The 22,453-nt window shown below is 43.8% G+C and overlaps 1 protein-coding gene across 1 annotated transcript in view; it reads left to right on the forward strand.

Moving 5' to 3' along the window:
- The window catches only part of trappc9 (trafficking protein particle complex subunit 9), a gene marked incomplete at its 3' end in the record, with an annotated part of 422,586 nt that overhangs the window by 381,982 nt on the left and 18,151 nt on the right, over positions 1-22,453 (forward strand). The window lies entirely within an intron of this gene.

A 22,453-nucleotide genomic window follows, 5' to 3' on the forward strand; every position in this document is an offset into this window, starting at 1 on the left:
GTAATTTTACCTCATCTTTGGAAAAATCATCTTGGATGTACAGTAAGCATAGGCGGCGGGTCAATAAGGCCAGGGTAGGCTGTGCCTTCCCAAATGCTACGCTGGGTATTTTGCAAATTATATAATATATGACAGTCAGTCTCAGTCCAAATGAACGTCAATCTGCCTGACCGTCATCGCGCTGCCTCTGTTACACCTATTTCCTGTTATTTTTCTGAGTAAAATGTCACGCATTGGGAAGAAGTAAAGGGGGACACTTTATTGTGAAGGACAACAGGAAGAGCATTCACAGACAGACAATGTTGTTTTGTTTACGTTTAGTGAGAAGTGTAGTGATGATGGCTGCAGTGGACCGCGCACTTTCAAAACCTTTTGTAATTTGTATCAACTAAAATATACCACAGACACTTTCAAATGAGACAGGCAGCGATGCACAAGCAAACAAAGGCATTAATCATGACGTCGACATTGGACAATTACGCCAGCGAGGAAACTATACAATGATATTATCATCATCACGGATACTTTCTGATTCTGGAAGTGGAACACTTCATCTGTGAGTATTATTGCCTGAACAGGTCAACTGTTAGGACTTCTCCTCTCTATCGCGCAGCTGAAAGCCTGTATCAACAGAATAATTGTGTGTGTGTGTGTGTGTGTGTGTGTGTGTGTGTGTGTGTGTGTGTGTGTGTGTGTGTGTGTGTGTGTGTGTGTGTGTGTGTGTGTGTGTGTGTGTGTGTGTGTGTGTGTGTGTGTGTGTGTGTGCGCGCGCGCGGCTGCGCCGTCACCGTGCGTAATTTGGTTGCATAAGATGTGATGTGTGTGCATACTGTTGTCTATTGTGTAGACCTACAGATTGTTGTCATTGTGTCAGATAGGTCTGTAACTGTTTGGGTCGCTGTATTCTTGTATATAAATGGCATGGAGGCAGTGTCTGACACAGCCGGTGGAGGCGCGCCCCCCCCTCCACCGGGGGGGGGGGGGGGGGGGGGGGGGGGGGGGGGTTCGGCGGGGTGCAGCCTCGCCAAACGTTTGGCTCACCTGCCGCCTATGACAGTAAGTCAGGTTCTCAAGGGTCCCCACTCCCCAGCTAAATGATTGATAGTTAGGTTTAGGAAGAAACATAGTTGTTTTTTAAAGTAGCAATCTTTAAAAAAGAAAATACTCACAATTACTTAGGGATATATAAAAAGGTGATAATCAACCTCTAATGGTTGACTAGAGGATTTTATTGAATTATTTTATTCATCCTTTATTTTTCCTGGCCTGGAGACTTTGAAATTAGAATAGTTCATTTGTCCAAAACTCAGGCTTTGTACTATTATTATTATTATTATTATTACCCCTATCGTTAAATCGGTCCACGAAGCCGAGGTCCTAGGGCTGGTGTACACGACAAATTTCCAAACCCCGCTGTGTGTTCCCTGGGGGCGTGAAAAATAAGGGGGTGGGCTCTACATGTCCTCTGGGACCCCATCTACGTATGGACACCACTTGTTCGCCCATCCGTCTTACGGATGCTTTTTTATTCCATTTTATTTGTTTTAGGGTCCTATCTTGCAGTTCAAGCCTATTTCCACAGGGTGGCAGGCTACTTTCCCAACCTACTGGAGGTGAACATGCAGGGGCGTCAATTGGGTATGGCAAGCTATGGCAGCTGCCATACCTTGGCTACAGGGGGGAAATAATTAAATGTACTTTTCATCGTGCCTGTTGCTAAGGTATGGCAACATGATTGGTGTCTTGCAAGACACCAGTCATGTTGCCATACCTTAGCCTTTCCTGAACTGACGCCGCTGTGAACATGTGTACACAGCCAGCATATTACTCAATGCCAAACTTTGCACACACACTCCTTGCCTGCCAATCCACAACCTCCACCCCTCCAGGGACCCCCAGGGCTTATCTCCCGATTAGGACACTTTCCAGCATAGTGACATGCAGAACAAACTGTCCATATAGTATGGTTTACATAAAAGTCAGTTGTCTTTCACACACACACACACACACACACACACACACACACATATATATATATATACACATATATATATATATATATGTTACAGTATGTTCAAGAAACCAGTAAAAGTTGTCAAGGAGCACTCGTTTTGACGTTCACCACACACTAATCACCACCAGATGGCGACGTCAGCCACTGCTCTGCCATTCACCAGAGTGTATATAAGAGAGTTACGTCACGCTTTGAACTCGCCGCAGACCGGAAGTGTTTACTCTTTATTTACTAGCCTAGCCTAGCCTAGCCTAGCCATTAGCTCCATTGTAGTCACTTGGACAGGGCGTTTAACGTGCGCTTGCCCAGGCCTTACGGCCTGGGCATAAATATAACGATTGCATTCACCACGGCTTCGTAACTCGCGCGGCGCTCCGCCGGCCGCGCGGCCCTGGCCCGCTCTTCGCGGCCACTCGCGCCTGCGGCGCTCGGGGGCGAAGAGCAGGACCAAGGTCCGCTGGCCTTCGCGCCGCTTGGGGCTTCGTGGACCCAGGGGGGCCTCGTAACTCGTTTGGGCTTCGTGGATACAGGGGGGCTTCGGTAGCCGCTCGCAGTGTCGTGGACAATAGAGCGGCGCACCGCCTGGAGTACGTTGTTGTGGCGACCGCTTGCTCCGCCCCGTGCCGCACCACGAGTGCTCCGCGTCTCGAATGTGCTGTTTCTCTAATATACTATGACATATATATATATATATATATATTTCATTTATTTATTTCATAAATATTTTTCATCACAATTGGGTTTGTGGGGAGCCATCCCTGCTTCAAGCTGTCACAGCACGGCACCAACACTTCAAACTAGTTAAAAAACCCAATACAGCAGATCTACAAGCACCTCACAGATCTACAAGCACCTCGCACATGCCAGGGACAGAGTAGGTTGGCCTGCATAAGCCTTGCTGTCAACACACTATACTACACCACTCAGGCCACCAAGCCAGGTGTGGTCAATTAGTGCCTTCTTTTGATCAGTGGCTTCTGCTTGATGAGTGGCACCAGTCTGTCTTTGTTCCCTGGTCAGTCAAGTTCACTGGGAGAGAATGTTTCAGATCAGTGCAAGTGTATTTGTTTTCCATTTGGACTTACTGTGTTTTGTTGGTACAGTATGCGTGCGACTAACTAATATTTCTGATAATTCCAATTTGTTTGTTGTTTAATTAGCCGGATTGTGAATGCCCTGCATTTTTCTTTCATCTTTAGAACCACACGTGTGTAACAAAACAGAGTGGTGATCATTTGGTGTGGGTGAAGAGAAGAAAAACATTTCATTAAAGGAGTAGTTCACCCCCAAAGTGACTTTTTTTCTATTGAACTCAAGTCTCCATGGCGTGAGTAATACATTGAAAAAATAAGTCATTTTGGGGGTGAACTACTCCTTGAATGTCAGTTTTGTGGTGTTTTGACTGGACACCCTGAACATATTGCCAGATAGACAGACAGACAGACAGACAGACAGACAGACAGACAGACAGACAGACAGACAGACAGACAGACAGACAGAGAGTTGTAGGCCTTGCATTTATTTGACTTGGTTCCAACAGATGGCGAAAATAGCTAATCTTCAAGCTCACAATGCCTCACTGTTTGGACAAAGAGTTGAGGCGTTACATTTTGTAAAACACAGCCTTGTGAAAATAGCAGATCTACATGCTCACAACACCTCACAACGCAGGGCGGCGTGAGCATGTAGATCTGATATTTTCACAATTTCTGCCCCTAATATTTAATTTATCATTTTAAAAGTATTAAAAAGTCCTTAAATTGTCTCTTTAGAAATGTGCAGATAGCCTCTGTATACTGTTGAGTGGAAAAACAATGTTTCACATTAAGCTAAACATTTGGGACCACCCAAGATCATTTGGAGACCCCTCTAGGGGTCCCATAGTTGAACCACTGACTTATAAGGGGAGTATGGAGACCCCTCTAGGGGTCCCATAGTTGAACCACTGACTTATAAGGGGAGTATATGAGGCTGGATCCGTCTGGAACACTGCACTAGGCTCTCGCCAGCTCTGTAGCTCTCCACACTTGAACAGTTGTGTCCTTAAATTCAATTATAATAATTAACCCCTGTATATACGGGCAATAGTTTTACATGACTTTGTGTACACAGCCAATAGTTTTACATGAACATGTCTAGGCTTTAGTACTGTACTGCCTCGTATAGCCCAACAGAGCCCAGCACAGAACAGCACAGCCCACCAGAGCCCAATACAGCCCCCCAGAGCCCAACAGAGTCCAGCAAACCTAAGTCCAGCCCAGCCGAGTAGGAGTATAGACCGGGGAAAGGGGGTAGTTAGATGACTCCACCAGGCCATTACTGTCCAGATCTGGCTTGAATAGGCCAGACTAGGGTAGACAGGACTGCACCAGACAACACCAGGCTGCTCCAGCCTGGTGGGACACTCAGAGACTTTGTAAACGCCTGTGTACATTTCCCATAGATTCTATGGGACTTGAACACTTGCTCCTGCCCTTCGTGTACACAATCTGTGCCGTGTCCCCTCAGAGGGACATTGTGGGCCCCCCGACCTCACTTTGAGAACCGGCCATGGACCACTTGATAAGCCCACAGTGTCCCTCTGAGGGTCCCCCGACCTCACTTTGAGAACCGACCATGGACCACTTGATAAGCCCACAGTGTCCCTCTGAGGGTTCATGTAAAACTACTGGTGACTTTGTACACGCCTGTGTACATTTCCCATAGATTCTATGGGACTTGAACACTTGCTCCTGCCCTTCGTGTACACGGTCTGTGCCGTGTCCCCTCAGAGGGACACTGTGGGCCCCCGACCTCACTTTGAGAACCGACCATGGACCACTTGATAAGCCCACAGTGTCCCTCTGAGGGTCCCCCGACCTCACTTTGAGGACCGACCATGGACCACTTGATAAGCCCACAGTGTCCCTCTGAGGGTCCCCGACCTCACTTTGAGAACCGACCATGGACCACTTGATAAGCCCACAGTGTCCCTCTGAGGGTTCATGTAAAACTACTGGTGACTTTGTACATGCCTGTGTACATTTCCCATAGATTCTATGGGACTTGAACACTTGCTCCTGCCCTTCGTGTACACGGTCTGTGCCGTGTCCCCTCAGAGGGACACTGTGGGCCCCCCGACCTCACTTTGAGAACCGGCCATGGACCACTTGATAAGCCCACAGTGTCCCTCTGAGGGTTCATGTAAAACTTAAAACTAATGCCCGTGTACACAGTGGTTAATCGCATGTGCAAGGATCTACAGAGCTGGCTGGAGCAGCCTGGTGGAGTCTGGTGCAGTCCTGTCTACCCTGGTCTGGCCTATTCAAGCCAGATCTGGACAGTAATGGCCTGGTGGAGTCATCTAACTACCCCCTTTCCCCGGTCTATACTCCTACTCGGCAGGACTGGGCTGGACTTAGGTTTGCTGGACTCTGTTGGGCTCTGGGGGGCTGTATTGGGCTCTGGTGGGCTGTGCTGTTCTGTGCTGGGCTCTGTTGGGCTATACGAGGCAGTACAGTACTAAAGCCTAGACATGTTCATGTAAAACTATTGGCCGTGTACACAAAGTCATGTAAAACTATTGCCTGTGTACACAGTGGCTTTTTCCTTGACCTTTCGAGTTAGGAGTGTCGTAGAGACACGAGACCGGGTTTGTTGGATTCAGCGTCAAAAAGTAAGTCAGAATAAGTGTCTTTTATCCGAAAGAATGTGTAATCGTGTTGGTGGCGTGCAAATTTCGTGTCTTTTTCGCAATCATAAAGGGTTCAAAGTGTCGGAGAGACACGAAACCCATTCCATCGGATCAGGCATCCTTCAAATATGAAAAGTGTTTCCTGCGTAAAACAAACAGATTTTTTTAGATTTTTTTATTGATTTTAAGGACAAAAATCCGGGTTTCGGTGTCTTTTTCGCAATCGTAAAGGGTCATGAGAACCTAAGTCCAGCCCAGCCGAGTAGGAGTATAGACCGGGGAAAGGGGGTAGTTAGATGACTCCACCAGGCCATTACTGTCCAGATCTGGCTTGAATAGGCCAGACTAGGGTAGACAGGACTGCACCAGACAACACCAGGCTGCTCCAGCCTGGTGGGACACTCAGAGACTTTGTAAACGCCTGTGTACATTTCCCATAGATTCTATGGGACTTGAACACTTGCTCCTGCCCTTCGTGTACACAATCTGTGCCGTGTCCCCTCAGAGGGACATTGTGGGCCCCCCGACCTCACTTTGAGAACCGGCCATGGACCAGATCGGGCATGCTTCAAATATGAAACGCGTGTCCTGCCTGAAACAAAACATATTTTTTTGATTTTTTTATTCATTTTAAGGACAAAGGGCCTGTTTTGACGCCTAAAACGACCCTTTTCCTTGACCTTTCGAGTTAGGAGTGCCGTGTACACAGGATCTACAGAGCTGGCTGGAGCATGGAGCAGCCTGGTGGAGTCTGGTGCAGTCATCTAACTACCCCCCTTCCCTGGTCTATACTCCTATTGGGCAGGACTGGGCTGGACTTAGGTTTGCTGGAGTCTATTGGGCTCTGGTAGGCTGTATTGGGCTCTGGTGGGCCGTGTTGTGCTGTGATGGGCTCTGTTGGGCTACACGAGACAGTACAGTACTAAAGCCTGAACATGTTCATGTAAAACTATTGGCTGTGTACACAAAGTCATGTGAAACTATTGCCCGTATATACAGGGGTTAATTATTATAATTGAATTTAAGGACACAACTGTTCAAGTGTGGAGAGCAAGAGCTGGCGAGAGCCTAGTGCAGTGTTCCAGACGGATCCAGCCTCATATACTCCCCTTATAAGTCAGTGGTTCAACTATGGGACCCCTAGAGGGGTCTCCATACTCCCCTTATAAGTCAGTGGTTCAACTATGGGACCCCTAGAGGGGTCTCCAAATGATCTTGGGTGGTCCCAAATGTTTAGCTTAATGTGAAACATTGTTTTTCCACTCAACAGTATACAGAGGCTATCTGCACATTTCTAAAGAGACAATTTAAGGACTTTTTAATACTTTTAAAATGATAAATTAAATATTAGGGGCAGAAATTGTGAAAATATCAGATCTACATGCTCACGCCGCCCTGCGTTGTGAGGTGTTGTGAGCATGTAGATCTGCTATTTTCACAAGGCCGTGTTTTACAAAATGTAACGCCTCAACTCTTTGTCCAAACAGTGAGGCATTGTGAGCTTGAAGATTAGCTATTTTCGCCATCTGTTGGAACCAAGTCAAATAAATGCAAGGCCTACAATTCTCTGTCTGTCTGTCTGTCTGTCTGTCTGTCTGTCTGTCTGTCTGTCTGTCTATCTGGCAATATCCTCAGGGTGTCCAGTCAAAACACCACAAAACTGACATTCAAGGAGTAGTTCACCCCCAAAATGACTTATTTTTTCAATGTATTACTCACGCCATGGAGACTTGAGTTCAATAGAAAAAAAGTCACTTTGGGGGTGAACTACTCCTTTAATGAAATGTTTTTCTTCTCTTCACCCACACCAAATGATCACCACTCTGTTTTGTTACACACGTGTGGTTCTAAAGATGAAAGAAAAATGCAGGGCATTCACAATCCGGCTAATTAAACAACAAACAAATTGGAATTATCAGAAATATTAGTTAGTCGCACGCATACTGTACCAACAAAACACAGTAAGTCCAAATGGAAAACAAATACACTTGCACTGATCTGAAACATTCTCTCCCAGTGAACTTGACTGACCAGGGAACAAAGACAGACTGGTGCCACTCATCAAGCAGAAGCCACTGATCAGAAGAAGGCACTAATTGACCACACCTGGCTTGGTGGCCTGAGTGGTGTAGTATAGTGTGTTGACAGCAAGGCTTATACAGGCCAACCTACTCTGTCCCTGGCATGTGCGAGGTGCTTGTAGATCTGTGAGGTGCTTGTAGATCTGCTGTATTGGGTTTTTTAACTAGTTTGAAGTGTTGGTGCCATGCTGTGACAGCTTGAAGCAGGGATGGCTCCCCACAAACCCAATTGTGATGAAAAATATTTATGAAATAAATAAATGAAATATATATATATATATATATATATATGTATATATATATATATATATATATATATATATATATATGTATATATATATATATATATATATATATATATATATATATATATGTATGTATATATATATATATATATAAATATATATATATGTATATATATATATATATATATATATATATATATATATATATATATATGTGTGTGTGTGTGTGTGTGTGTGTGTGTGTGTGTGTGTGTGTGTGTGTGTGTGAAAGACAACTGACTTTTATGTAAACCATACTATATGGACAGTTTGTTCTGCATGTCACTATGCTGGAAAGTGTCCTAATCGGGAGATAAGCCCTGGGGGTCCCTGGAGGGGTGGAGGTTGTGGATTGGCAGGCAAGGAGTGTGTGTGCAAAGTTTGGCATTGAGTAATATGCTGGCTGTGTACACATGTTCACAGCTGCGTCAGTTCAGGAAAGGCTAAGGTATGGCAACATGACTGGTGTCTTGCAAGACACCAATCATGTTGCAATACCTTAGCAACAGGCACGATGAAAAGTACATTTAATTATTTCCCCCCTGTAGCCAAGGTATGGATAAGCCCACAGTGTCCCTCTGAGGGTCCCCCGACCTCACTTTGAGAACCACCACGGACCACTTGATAAGCCCACAGTGTCCCTCTGAGGGTCCCCTGACCTCACTTTGAGAACCGACCACGGACCACTTGATAAGCTCACAGTGTCCCTCTGAGGGTCCCCCGACCTCACTTTGAGAACCGACCACGGACCACTTGATAAGCCCACAGTGTCCCTCTGAGGGTCCCCCGACCTCACTTTGAGAACCGACCATGGACCACTTGATAAGCCCACAGTGTCCCTCTGAGGGTCCCCCGACCTCACTTTGAGAACCACCACGGACCACTTGTTAAGCCCACAGTGTCCCTCTGAGGGTTCATGTAAAACTACTGGTCGTGGACACCACCTAGGGCCTGTGTACATATGGCTCTCTGCTGCCCCCCATTAAGAAACTATAGACGGCACAGACCGTGTACACGAAGGGCAGGAGCAAGTGGTCAAGTCCCATAGAATCTATGGGAAATGTACGAAGTCGTGTACAAAGTCACCGGTTGGTCCACGAGCCATAGTTTTTTCCATTGTAGCTCCCTACAGTGTACACGAATATGATTATTATTACCCTTATTATTATTATTTTCCTGTCATGGGTCGTGGGGAAATTAGAATTCAATAGCATACTTATTACAAATCTAGTTGAGGTCTAGGCGCATCTAGTTTTTTATTTGTCAAATGTTTTTAAGTATAATAAGCACAGTTGTGTATAAAGCAACAATTGCATTTCAATTCAACCTGAACTCTGCATTGTCGTCTAATTTTTCTTTAATTAATAACAATCACAATGAATCTGTTCACCCTTGCTGTGTTGCCAACACTGTAATGTAGGGTTCATGGACTCACATGTGCCTCCCTGTGGCAGATAAGCCACATTACATGCTGTAACACCTCTAAAAAAGGTGGTACCACCTTTACTCAACTACACTGTAGTGGCACTACAGTGGTGCCACTGAGGCAGCCAACTGGTGACACTGCCAATCTCAACTGCTAACGACTGTACCCTTACATGTCTGTAACTCTGAGAGTGTGTTTTGGGAAAATATTTCAGCAAAAGCTTTCTCCACAATAGCAGAAAACAGAAAAGACACCATATAGAGCCCTGAAGGACCCACTCAACCATTATACTGTTTAAGGGAAGCAGTGGCTCAGGTGGTAGAGCGGCAGTCTTGGAATCCAAAGGTTCCAGCCCAGGTTCGATTCCCGGCTTCTCCTGTCCAAGACACTGAACCCTTAACTGCTCCCTATGAGCAGGTTGGTGCTTTGCATTGGTTTCCTCCGCCGTCGATGCATCAATGTGTCCGTGTGAAGGGTTGAATGTGAAGTACATCGTAAAGCGCTTTGGAGAAAAGTGCTAGATAAATACAGTCCATTTGCCATTTAAGTGGTTAACCTTTTTTGTATTGTGTTAATTCAGAAGTAAAAGTGCCCTCTCTGAGTTATAATAATAATAATATTGTCTTCCCACTCATAGCGGTCAAGCCACCAGAATGTCCATTCTGCTCTGGCTTAGATCAGCAAGCTGTTGTTCCTTTACCATCGCCATCTCCTTTTCTGTCTGCCCTGTGGTTGAAAGCTGTAATTATTTTCTATCTATGTGTAATTAGCAGAGATCTGCCTTTGAATGCCTGGCTGCTTTGTGACGGATAAAAAAACACCCATGTTTTTATCATCATCTCCTGGGCTCCATCTCCTCAGCTCACACGTGGACCAGTGTCTTAATCCACTCGATATTGTTTTTGATTTAAGTAGATTACAAGACAAAAAGGGTAGGCACTATAAACTAAGGCTTCAGCCTACACCTTTTCGGTCCAAGTACTGTTTTCGTTATTTTCTTTGTACATTTAAGTGTTTAAGACCGAAATAAAATCTATTCATTCATTCATTAATTAATTCATTCATCTACTTAAACACCATATGGTTCGTGCGGAGTCCCTCAGGGCTCTATACTAGTAGTGTCTTTTCTGTTATTGTGTGGAAAGCTTTCGCTGAAAATAGATGATCGACAAGCACACAACAGCGGTGTGAGCTTGTGAACTCACAACGCTGAGCTTTTGAAATTTTTTTAAAAGATCTTGAAAGTAGGAGAACTACTGGAATTAGAAGGCACTTGTAGAATCTGCCTCTTTCTTAGGTCTTTTATATTATTTCTTTTCCTCTAAATTCTGATCACACAATTTTCTAACCCATTTTTCACCCAGTGCCAATTGCCCAAGCTGTAATCCTGGGCGCTACTCTCCCTCTGCTAAGCTGGGGAGAGCCCAGAACTGAGCTCAACGTTCCTTCAATGCATGAGGAGTGAGCAAGCCACACACAGGGGGAGTTTCCCCAAAAGGATGTAGCGCGTGGAAGGAACACGTTATTCCAACCAGTTCCTTTCCCCTCCTCCAGGGTGACCAGTGGGAATGAGCCAGGATTACTCCATGTTTTTTGTGAGGGTACCTATAGACCTAGGGGACATGGGGAGAACATGTAAACTCCACACAGAATGGCCCTTTCACCAACACCACCGAGGGCAGTGGTTCTCAATCTCAACCTGTGGGTCGGGGGGGTCCCCACATTATTTTGGGGGGTCCCCAGATGATTAACTTAATGTGCAACATTGTTTTCTCACTCAACAGTAAACAAACCACCATAACGTTTAAGTGTATAGAGGGTATATGAACATTTCTAAATTGACAATTTAAGGACTTTTTAATACATATAAAATGACAAATTAAACATTGGCCAAATTGTTAAATATTAGAGGAAGAAATTGTGAAAATAGCCGATCTACATGCTCACAATGCCTCCCAACACGAGGCGTTGTGAGCATGTAGATGTCGGCTATTTTCACCGTAGAACCGTGTTATACAAAATGTAATGCCTCAACTCTTAGTGCTCATCAGGGTGGGGGGATCCCCAGTTCAACTATGATTATTTTGGGGGTCGCGGTCTGAAAAGGTTGAGAACCACTGACCTAGGGTATATGAGTGCTGATGACGCAGAGGAGAGAGCACGATCCCAGCGCCCAGGGTGTCCCCAGGGGAATCAACTTGTACTGTAGATCGTCTATTTTATTTATAGGGCTGAAGTAGATAATGTATGTTTTGTAACAATAATCTAAATTTACAAAGTAACTAGTAACTAAAGTGTTCAAATAATTGTAGTGGAGTAAAAGTACAATATTTCCCTCTTAGATGTTGTGGAATAGAAGTAAAGTACTGAAAATTGGAAATACTCAAGTGAAGTACAAATACTAAGTCAATATACTTAGTTTCTTTACACCACTGCACTGTTAACTTACACAACCATATGGGGCGCTAGAAAAGTCAAATATCATTCCTTAAAACAAGTTCCAGGAGGGCAGCTTAAATTGCTGTGATATCTGCATCTTCATGCATCCAGTAAGTTGATAGATGGGTATGGCACTGATCAGTTGATCCACTTGCCATATCGAGTCATAAGCCTCCTTGCACAGCCAATTGATTTTGAGTAAACACCGGGCTTAGTCCAAGTCCCATTTTATATCAGATCCTTTCATGAGATCCCCCAGCCAAATGGCCACAGCTTTTTTAAATCTAATCCCTCTCCTTCTGATAGCATAGGCATCGATTTATGTTTCATTTTTTTATCTTGCAGTGGCTTGGGAAGCAGCAGGATAATAAAGAATTGCGGTTTCCATTGCCTTGCATCAGTCGTCTGCCGGTGGCAAATCATAGAGTGATCTCACTGTTCCCCACCTATTATATCTGACAGTCATATATATAGCTCATTCATTCAGGACAGACATCCTCAGCGGTGCAAAGATACAAACACGTCAGTCATTCTTCCCCCCTTGTAAAGCCGAGCACACTTAAACCCTGAGTGTTCGTTTATCCATTCGTACCCCAGACAGTGAGTGTACAAATGTAACCAAATGGACCTGTAAGGGTCCAAGTTTGTACACTCTCTGAGATAATTGTTAAACGGACGGGCTGACGGACGGACGGGAGGGCGGACGGACGGACGGACGGACGGACGGACGGACGGACGGACGGATAGATTAATAGATGGATAGATAGACAGACAGACAGACAGACAGACAAGACAAATCAATCCAACATATAAAACAAAATACTTAAATCTAAAAATCCTTAAATCCGTCTACTTGGGAATGACTGCCTTAGCGTAGCGAATGATCCTTTAAATTAAAAGATATAAACATAGTCTAAATATCAATATACAGTCTATCACTGTAATATAGTGCGTGTACAGTACATGTACAGACTCTACTATCATCAGTGGATATGATGTGAGGATGACAGATAGCGGGTCAGCCGGTGAAGAAATTGCACCGATTATTACGGGTTATATATGTGCTGTTATGTCAGTGTGCTCCTCTCTTTCTCTCTCTCTCTCTCTCTCTCTCTCTCTCTCTCTCTACACTAATTTCCCAGTAATACTCGGGACAGACATTACTGTACTCTCTACTCCCCATTCATCCATCCAGCATCGTGTACTCTCATTACATGATGTTCCCATCAGCTGCTGTCGAAAGCCTAATTTATCCCATTAAAACCTGATGCTGATTCTACGAAGGCCTTCTACTGTAAATCAATAGTTTTCTAACTTTTTGTCCCAAAATTATATGTATCTGGTCACGGACCCCCTTCCTGACAATGTTTCGTGGCCAGGGACCCCCAGAAGAGAAAATGTGTGTTAAAAAAAATCACAAAACACTTTCTAGATTTTTCAAAAATGTTCAAAAACAGCAGATGTACATAAGTTTGCAGTGTGGCAGGAAGTGACGGGCTAAATCAGTTTTCATAAAAACATGCTTTCCCGGTTTCAATAGGTTACGCTCGGTCGCACAACGGGGGTGTCACGCGTCGGGAAATAGCCTCTCTACAAGCTCACAACGTGTCTTGGACGCAACGCGTTGTAAGCTGGTAGCTGAAGTATGTTTGGGGCTTAATAAGAGACACGGGTGTCGTACCAAATTCTGGGCCCTGGGTACAAGGAAGCTCACAGTGCCGCACTGTGTTCACTTTAAAGATACACATATTCAAAGATTTGCACAAATGTTCATTACTTTTCAAAAATAGCAGATCTACAAGCTTGCAGCACGGCACCAAGTGCCACGCTGTGAGCTTGTATATCTGCTATTTTTCAATAGCTAAAGTATAAAATAATTAAGGCCCCTCCACCTTGGGCCCATAGTTACCCAGTCCCACTTTCCTCCCCCTTGTGACACCCCTGATAAGAGAGCTAATGGACAGGCTGATGACACGCGGGGTTGGAATACACCCTGGTGACTGATCATCATGCAAATAAACTACTGCCACCCAGCCTTCGCTCCCCCCTGTTGTCATTGCAATAGCATGAAGGAACAATAAGTGTAGAAAATGAAGTGTAGTAATGAGTGAAGCTATCCCCCGCATGCTTTGAATTGAATTGGTATATTTTTGTATTGGCATAATTTAAAAGTACACGATAACCACTAAAAAGCATGAAACATTTGTGGTCCATTTTGCACTATTATTCTCACTGTTGCAGGAAATGGGGAAAAGTACTGTAAGCTGTGTTCCAATGGATCCTGCTATTATCTCGCCACAAGCCCTTGTTAATACTCTACCTTTCATTTGTTGAATATTTATACAACTCATTTAAAAAATATATTTTCTATCAATTACACACCCTATGAAGCCTTGGATTCACGCAGATAGTTTTGTTTTTGTCGCATTCCTAAGCTAATAATTTGATGTCCCAAAGAGTAGACTTAAGAAGGCTCAGTAGGAGTCTCTTACTGTGTGTCTGCTGGTTATCAAATGATTGGCTTAGGAATGTGAAAATAGCACACCACAATACATTTTATTTTTATTTTTAACTTTTTATTTATTTTGGGGGGACTACTCCTCCAACAACTTTAAACTTGCTATCCCTGTTTTGGGCATGTCATTCAAATAGAAATACAATTAAATAAAAGCTTTTAGATTTTACATGTGGGTTATACCTTCATACACCAAGGTATACAATACATCAGTGGTTCTCCTCACCTTTTCTGGCCCGCTTGAAAATCTTGAAAGCGTTTACAGGTCCACCCATCTGACCACTTAACCGCCGGCTGCCGTGTTAAGTGTGTGCATTTTAAGAGCGTGATTATTTCAATGATCAACATTAACATAAAAATTAGATTAGAAAAACAACAACTAAACAAACACAGGAAGATACAAGGTTTCTGCCTGACATCGACGATATCCCAGTGGATCAATGGCTTGGTAACAAATCCCATCAGGAGTCATGAACAGCATGGTGAGCATATAATCCTCACATTAATTCAGCTCTAACCTTGGGGCCAGGGATTGATTTGGAACCAGGCCTGGAGTTGAGACCATGTGGATTCAACCTCAGCAGTATACATATGAACCAGTGGTGGAAAAAGTACTCAAATATTTGACTTAAGTAAACGTAACAATATGTATGTTTTATAATATAATAATTTATATCTGCAAAGTAGAGTATGTTTTCAAATCATTTTAGTGGAGTAGAAATACAAGTATTGGAAATTGGAAATACTAAGTAAGTAAAGTACAAATAACTGTGTACTTAAGTACAGTACTTAAGTAAATGTGCTACAACACTGGTTTGACGACAATAGTGTATTTCGGGGAAAGTAGTTTCAAGTAGTTATGATATTTATATCATATTTTGTCGACTAAAACTAGAATAAAAGTAAAACATTTCAGATGACAAAAATATGACTACTACTAAACAGAATGGCTATATACATGGTGCATTTATATAGTGCCGTTATCCAAGGCGCTTTACAGAGATTGTCCATTACATTCACTCATTCACACACACATTCATATACACCGATGGCAGAGGAAACCATGCAAGGCACCAACCTGCTAAGAAACTAAGGGGTCAGAGTCTTGTAGAGCTCAGGGGTAGAGTTGTGTAAGACGGCAGCTCTACCCCTGAGCACTGCGAAGCACTATTTTCCAGGAGAACAGGAGAGCAGTGATGATGCCGAGGTGGTGCCATTCTGCTATAATGGAACCCTGCTGGGATGCTGGTCTTGCCTTTGGGACTTCCTGCTGTGCACATATTTAATTATCCTCTCGGACTTTGTTCCCCTCTCATGTCACTCTCCATGTAAACCTTGTTCATTGATGCCAGTGGTGGAAAGTACACTCAGGTCATTGGTTCTCAAAGTGAGGTCCTTGGGGTTGGTTCCAGGGGGTCCCCAGCAAAGGTATACTTTTTTTTTTCAATAATATTTTTTATTGATTTTCAAAGTTATGACAAAAAAGAAAAGACAAGACAGACAGACAGCTCAGCTCAGACACGTTGCAAAAGCAAAGGACACAGGTATCAATGTACATTTCTTTAGATTATATACAGTATAACAATATACATACAGAATTACACTCGTATACATACATTATGTACACAAAATGAAAAACAAAACCACGGTTTTAAAGAGACAAAAAGTGATGTTCCTGTCTTATCCATCAAGGTTAGCAGCATCACTTCTGTTAAGAAACCCTATTGTCAAGGTCTCAGCTAACTGAGGACCAATAAAGCGTAAATATGGGTCCCAAATTTTATAGAAGGTATCGGTTGTAGAGCGCAGCAGGCAAGTCAGATATTCCAAAGGCATGCACTGCATGATAATTTTATCCCAGCCTCTCTTTTTTGGCGGTTTTTCATTTATCCAAGACAATAAAATATTTTTCCTTGCAGCATAGGTCAAAAGATTGAACAGACGTTTGTGGAACTTGTTGACAATCTTATTATCAGGAAGTCCCAGAATCAGACACAAAGGGTCAAGTTCAAGCTCTATATTAAAGATCTCATTCAGTTCTTGTACAACATCATACCAATAACGTTCAATCTTATGACATGACCATATGCAATGAATATAGTCTCCTTCTTCAGTCTTACACTTAAGGCAAAGGGGGGATAAATTAGCATTCATTTTATGGCGAAGGCTAGGTGAAATCTGTAATCTGTGTATGGTTCTTAACTGAATCGACCAGGCCCTATTACACACAGAAAGTTTTTTGGCATTTTCAAATATTTCAGACCAAACATCGTCATCAATATCAACCCCAAGGTCTCTTTCCCATTTTCTCTTAGTATCTTGGGTATTAACCGTTGTATTAGACCTTAACATGCCATAGAGAGTGCTAATGAAACCCCTTGTGAAATCCATCATCAATATTCTCTCAATTGGAGAGGTATCTACATTAGTTAGTAATGTTGTACGTCTGCGAATAAAATCCCTCACTTGAAAGAATCTGAAAAGGTGATTACGAGGTAGGGCATATTTTTGTTGTATTTGATCAAACGACATAAGTATAGCACCATTAAACAATTTCCCCAACGTTGTTATACCGTTATCTCTCCAAACGTTGAACCCAGGGTCATTAAGGCCAGGAGGGAAGTCTGAGCAAAGGTATACTTAATATATAGCATCAGAATCATTTGAGCTGCTTTATCCATTTATACGTTGGCTATTCAAAAACAGCAGATCTACAAGCGTGGCACTTTTTTTTTATCTTCTCTTCTGGGGGTCCCTGGCACAAAACATTTTCAAATGGGGGGCCCTTGACAAAATACATATGATATATCAATTTGGGGGTCCTTGACATGAAAAGGTTTGTGAACCACTGCTTAAGGAATGTTTTTGGACATACAAGGTTCCCAGCCGACGAGGGACAGCGGCTTCTTCAAACGGCCCCGCCCCGTCCCTCGTCCCCATGGAGGGGGGGCGCGGTCCCTCAAGTGGCGCAGGTGAAATGTTAACCTGCCGACGATACAGAGTGCCGGGAGGTAGCATCTAAACCAAACCTTAATCCTAACCCTAACCTTCGTAAAAACTAACGCGGGTGAATATCTAACCTGCCGTGATGCTCTGTCCCACGTACCGCGGGTGAATATCTAACCCTTCGTGATGCTCCTGTCGGGTGAAAATCTAACCCTCCGTGATGCTCTGGTCCGCCGCGGGTGCCACGGGACGGGACGGGGCCACGAAAAGAACTTGGCCTTGCTGCAGCCGACAGCAACGGTATCCAGAGAGCTCTTCCTTATCCCCGGCAGTCGGCTGTACTGTTTTTCCAAGGATGGCATGGGGAAGAGGAGCGCTTGTTTTTGTTATTAAGTCAAGGTCCAGACAGTATACGTGCAATGTTTTACAAGAAATGTTCTACTTTTTTAAATCACTTGACAATAAGGCGCGCGCGTCGACTGTGAGATCTCGAGGCTTGTGAGGCACGTGCCTGTGCAAGCCGCTTGGCTAGCAACACTCGCGCCCAATAGTCCATGGCCTTAAGTGCCTTGAGTTTATGAAACGCGCTATATAAATGAAAGTTATTATTATTATTATTGTACAATCAAGCCCCCCCCCCCCCCCCCCCCCCCCATGGTTGCCTACAAGGCAATCACAGGCTCAGCACTAAACTTACTTAAGGACATGATTACAATTTACAATTTAAGCATTTAGCAGACGCTCGTATCCAGAGCGACTTACAATAAAGCAAAGTAAACACATACATCAAATGCAGAGTGTTGTGCATCAGGAGACCACGTCACCCGGTTTTCCCAATGACTCTGAGCGCAACGGTGGGGGCTGCAAGGGTGATGACGACGGAGGCGCACCGTCTCAGATGACCATGCACACCTCCCCATCACTTGAGAACCTAATTCGGGCCCTGCCCAAAGGCTGCTAACTCTGAGTTCTGGGACTCTTGGTCGCTTGTTCTCATGATTTTTTGTTATTCAGGTTAGACCACCACAAAATGTTATTTATTTTGTGATAGCATTTAGATAGCATGTGGTCTAGACAGATTCGAGGTTCATTGTTTACCCGTTCTCCAAGATGCACTACATTTCACTCTCAGCAGCTCTACTTGTTTATTGTGTAGGGTTGATATTACTCTGTTTATTTCAATCTCGCACTTGTCACTATGGATGAGAGAGTGTGCTAAATGGCTACACTGTAACTGATAAGCGGCGTGGCCTGAGCTGCTGGACCTAATAGGTTATCACGCAACACAAAATGAGTGCTCCCTCAGCCAATCTGGAGCTGTCTCCAGTGAGGTGTTCCCCAGACAAAAAGGCTGAAACAGTACCGACACCTGTTGTTACAGCATGCATCTCGCAGGCCTCATACAGTATAGGTTTACTCAAGTACAATTAACCACAACATCTCAGAGGCAAATATTGTACTTTTGCTCCACTACAATTATTTGAAAACCTTTAAGTTACTAGTTCCTTGTAGATTGTGATTGTATTTATACAACACATACATTAACCACTTCAGCCCTATACATACATTTCGGCCATTAGAAAATAGCCGATCTACAAGCTTTGCATGCGAGACGTCGCAAACCTGTAGAACAGACATTCTTTTCGGCACGTACCGCCGTCCCGCGCGACAAAGATCAGGCTTTTAACCAAAGCTCGCGGCTCAACAATCCAGTGGCTTAATTCCCAGAGCCGAGCTGATCAAACCATCTAAGTGTAGGGTTAAGAATGCTACACTCTGCTGACCCTGAGCGTTACCAGGACAACGGCGAGACACAGAGAGTGCACCGCTGTCACTGACGCCAGGGGCGTCACAAGGGGGGGGGGGGGGGGAGGACTGAATTACTAGGGCCCAAGGTGGAGGGGCCTTATTTATGTTATGCTTTAGCTATTGAAAAATAGCAGATATACAAGCTATAGATAGATAGATCTGCTATTTTTGAAAAATCGTGAAAATGTGTGCAAGTCGCAAGTCTGAATATTTCAAATCCTTCTAAGGTTTTTTTTGGAAAAAAGCTATGTTTCTATGTCAGTGGTGCTCAAACTTTTTCATGTGAAGGACCCCCAAAATTATATGTATTTGGCCACGGAACCCCATCTCAAAATATTTAGTTCCAGGGACCACCCAGAAGCAAAATTTGAGTTACAAATGTGAGCTTGTATATCTGCTATTTTTCAATAGCTAAAGTATAAAATAATTCCAGGCCCCTCCACCTTGGGCCCTAGTAACTCAGTTCCACTCCCCCCCCCCGCCCCCCCCCCCCCCCCCCTTGTGACGCCCCTGCTCCTCTCCCTTTGTTGAAGAGCAGTACGGAGAGAGAGAAAGAGAGCGATAGGGACAGATAGGGAGGGAGGGAGGGAGGGAGAGAAAATGGACAGGGAAAACGAAAAAAATAAATCTATTGTCACTGGCTATTATGTCAAGAAACCTGTGCCCCTGCTCTCATCCCCTGGCTGGTTGGAAAGACACCCTTTTTCCTTGGTATTCGGGACCTGTAGCAGTACGACTACGCCTCTCATGATTTGCACATCAGCTCGCCTGAAATTGCTTTCGGTTTGTCCAAATGGACGTTTACAGGTCTGTAAGTCCCAGAGTTTACAACTGACCTGGGTATACAGGTCCATTTGGTTCCGTTACTCTCAGAGTTAGTATTTTTTACTGTCTAGAAAAAATATTTGTAGTACGATAATTAAAAAAAAAGGTGTCAAATGGGGGTCCGTGGTCTAATGCAACTAGGGAAGACCTTTGGGGGAAAAAGAGAACTAGAAAGCTTGCCCAGGGGTCATCGATATGTCCGCATATGGACAAATGTGTCCATGCATAGCAAGACTTGTCCTTATCCAAATTTTTGATTTGGTTTTTACAAACCATTTATATTTTTATTTGGATCATGAGACCCCAATTACTGAATGTCTCCAGGTTTTCTTGTATGTATGATAGTGATTTACTGTGACACTATAGCAGCATAGCACATTATGATACCCTACGACTAGTGGTTCCCAATTTACTTTCAAGGACCACCATAACTCTTGAGAGTGTAGAAATGGAACCAAATGGACCCAAAGGGACCTTTGGGGTCCATTTGGTTCCATTTTGTTAACTCAGAATTACAGATCTGTAATTAGTGTGGTTAGCAGCATAGCACATTATGAGTCCCCTACGACTAGTGGTTCCCAATTTACTTTCAAGGACCACCATGACTCTTGAAAGTGTAGAAATGGAACCAAATGGACCCTTTTCTGATTGGACAATATAAAGGATTTGAGGATTGGTCAAGCATCACGTGACATCACAACATATAAAATAGATAGGCAACCACACTTGGAATTTCCCAGAATTGCGCCTTTCTGGTGGTAATTTAGAGCTATAGCTCTTTTATGTTATGTCTACTCGTTTTGTATATCCACCAAGCCAGCATGGCGATGAACCCTGAGCCTGCGGTGGATAATAAGCCAGGCCTGCTTCATGATAAACTGTGGCTGACACCTGGAAAAGGTTTCTGCCACGCAGGGAGCAGCTTATTAATGATTTGTTATTGAAATTACAGTAGCGCTTTGTAAGGCTGGAGAGTCTTAAACACGTTAACGGCACCATAATTACACCCAGTTGGTGTTCAACTTGTTAGAGAGGCACAGATGGACAGCCATTACTCACACCATTTATTAAGATGCCGCAACGAGACACTGCCAACTTATGCATTTTTTTCCTTTTTTTCCCTTTACAGACGGATTTACATCCTATTACGCTGCATATGCTACGACATAACATGCCAAAAAATGAACACACAAAAAAATAACAAATAAAACGAATAGGCCAATTGGGCCCAGAGTGATAAATGTTTGAATTTGTTACGTATTCAACCGCGAGTGGAAAAAAAAGGAGTCACAAGAAACAAACAATGGAGCTGGAATCCTCGAGGCTTCACGATGTGTCCTTTGGCGAGAGCAGATGGAATCTTTAAAAGCAACTGTTCGTTCAGCGGAGAGGGAAAAGACAACAGAAAATGGGAGTGAGTGGTTGTTATGGGGATAATTATAAAAGGGGGCAGATGGCTTACAGGGATGTCAGAGGCTGTCAGGCTATTTTTAGTCCTCAACCCCAGCTAGCACACCGCAACCTTTTAAAAGCACACATCATCCAGCAGGCCAGCGATGCCTCCATCGGAGCATTCACCGGTGATGACCGTCCCCTGGCTAATGTGGTCGCTGGCCGCTCCCTGCACCAGGTCTCAAACCCCGTGACCTGCTTGGTCATCTGCCCTTGGATATGGCCACCCCAAACCTCTCATCTCCCTATTCTTAACCTTTTGTGCTTTTTCGGAAATTAACACCACACTCGAGTACACTACAGCAGTGGTTATCAACCTGTGGGTCGGGACCCCAGGGGGATCCCCCAAAATATTTTGGGGGGTCCCCAGTTGATTAGCTTAATGTGAAACATTGTTTTCTCACTCAACAGTAAACAAACCAACATAAAGTTTTAGTGTATAGCACACTTCTAAAGTGACAATTAAGGACTTTTTTTAATACCTAAAAAAAAAAAAAGACATTGGCCAAATTGTCAAATATTAGAGGCAGAAATGTGAAAATAGACGATCTACATGCTCACAACGCCTCGCAACCGTGTTATACAAAATGTAATGCCTCAACTCTTAATGCTCGTCAGGGTGGGAGGGTATGGTTATTTTGGGGGTCGCGGCCTGAAAAGGATCACTGCACTACAGCATGCATTGCACAAAAGCAGCAGATCTGCATGCTCAAAACACAGTGTGAGCTCGAGCTTGTAGATCTGCTACTTTTGCTACTTTTGAATATGAATCCTGCAAAGTAACAGTTTTGGGGCATATGAGGTTTCTAAATTCCACCTGATGGAAACAATATGCTTCTCTATTAATGCCTGCCTGTATGTGATACCACACCACACCACACTGACACCCTGACCCTGATGCACCTTGGTAAATAATCCTGACCTGTTGTGAGCAAGGTTATTAAAGTTAATTTATTTTATTTATTTTGGTTTTGGTTTTCAATTTCAGT

The sequence above is a fragment of the Nannobrachium achirus genome, assembly GCF_963921795.1.
Source record: "Nannobrachium achirus genome assembly, chromosome: 10".
Taxonomy (NCBI): Eukaryota; Metazoa; Chordata; class Actinopteri; order Myctophiformes; family Myctophidae; genus Nannobrachium; species Nannobrachium achirus.